The sequence below is a fragment of the Engraulis encrasicolus genome, chromosome 12 (assembly GCF_034702125.1).
Source record: "Engraulis encrasicolus isolate BLACKSEA-1 chromosome 12, IST_EnEncr_1.0, whole genome shotgun sequence".
Taxonomy (NCBI): Eukaryota; Metazoa; Chordata; class Actinopteri; order Clupeiformes; family Engraulidae; genus Engraulis; species Engraulis encrasicolus.
In genome coordinates this window covers 54,583,441-54,584,996 of record NC_085868.1, presented here as the reverse complement: position 1 = coordinate 54,584,996, position 1,556 = coordinate 54,583,441, and the positions used below count along the sequence as shown (strand labels likewise).

The 1,556-nt window shown below is 38.9% G+C and overlaps 1 non-coding gene across 1 annotated transcript; it reads left to right on the top strand.

Moving 5' to 3' along the window:
- Positions 1–519: 519 nt before the first annotated feature.
- trnav-gac (transfer RNA valine (anticodon GAC)) lies at positions 520–591 on the top strand. Its single transcript has one exon. It is a non-coding gene; the product is annotated as a tRNA-Val (tRNA).
- The last annotated feature ends 965 nt before the right edge of the window (positions 592–1,556 follow it).

The following is a 1,556-nucleotide window of genomic DNA, read 5'->3' as shown; positions in this document are numbered from 1 at the left end:
AAAATAAGTTTCTACTGTGTGTCAAGTTGAGTATAGAGTTTTACCTTGTGCATATTAGTGTTCACTGGTTCACATAAGAGTGTATTAAAATGACTGCTTGTGTGTGTCATTTGAGAACAAAATGACCTTTTTAGAAGAGAGTACATTGTTTTGAGACAAGACGTGCTTTTTGCAGAGGTAGTGAGGAGTTTTGCCCGTTGTGTGTGAGGTTTGGAGATTTGTGTGTAGAGTTTTGAGAATTCGAGAACTGATACCGAAAAATGCGTGTACGCAATCGAGAAAAACTGTAAATAGGGCTGGGCGATATGACGAGACATATCGTGAGGACGAGAGAAACATGTCTATCGTGAAATTTCTCCTCTATCGTTTATATCGTGATAAACTATTTATTTTCATTATTACAGCTAATATACATTTTAATAGCCCATAATTCAAAATCTCAATATAACATTTCATAATTTTTGTTATTCAAACTCTGTACTGTCTCCTTATGAAGCAGTTCATATGAAGAGCTGAATTTCCTCGTTAGTATAGTGGACAGTATCTCCGCCTGACACGCGGAAGACCGGGGTTCGATTCCCCGACGGGGAGCCACGTTGTACTGTCTCCTTATGAAGCAGTTCTTGGACGCCATTAGGTTGACATAATATCAGGTTGATTTATTCCATTAAACAAGAAAATGTTTCCATGTTGTCACGAAAAATAAAGATTCCTTTTGAATCAAAAATAAACAAAAAAAACATCACTTGGAATCACCTTGAAATTAAATCTTGTGTGCCTGCTGGCGTCTCTAACCTCCGTTCTAGTTGAACTTCTAGGCATTCCATCAGCGAGCTCCTACTCAAGCCACACGCTGTCCAATTATAACCCAGGTGAAGCAATTAAGCAGTGCCAAGCACCGGGCTCCACTCAACGTCACCTATTTCCAATACATTCCAAGGTTTATACTTAATTTGGCCAGCAGGTGTCACACAAAAAGAAAATAAATACAAATGGCTCCTACACACCGGCCCCCTTATTGGTACCGGGCAAGGTACAATAACAAACAAACACAAATTAGGAGTCATTAAGATAACGTAAACCAGCATCAAATGCATATTACTATAAGTCAATCATCTCATTGTACACAAGTTCACAGAATTCAATTTTTTTTTTGCAAGAAAGTTTCAAGAGCTCAAGTACGTTAGAGTCCATCTTGTTAATAGCATATCAGAGTTCATATGCCTTTAAGGCATGAGTCAAAGTCCATTTCAAGTTATGTATGTTGTGCGTATTGTCTGTGTATGTAAACGTCGCTCATGAGTGCGCGAAATGTGACGCTCGTGTGTGAACGAATAGATCCGTAGATCTACAGAGTCCATTGTCCATGTGAGCGCGTGTGAGACAGGAACCGTCAGTATATATGAGAGGTCACACAAGCAATGAGTTATGTTCATATCACATGTTATATCACATTCATTCATGTTCATGGTATGCCACGCTATAACTTACTCATGTTCACATGTCATTTAGCAATAAGCACACCTTTGTAATTGGTCTTTCCAAGACGCTCGTCT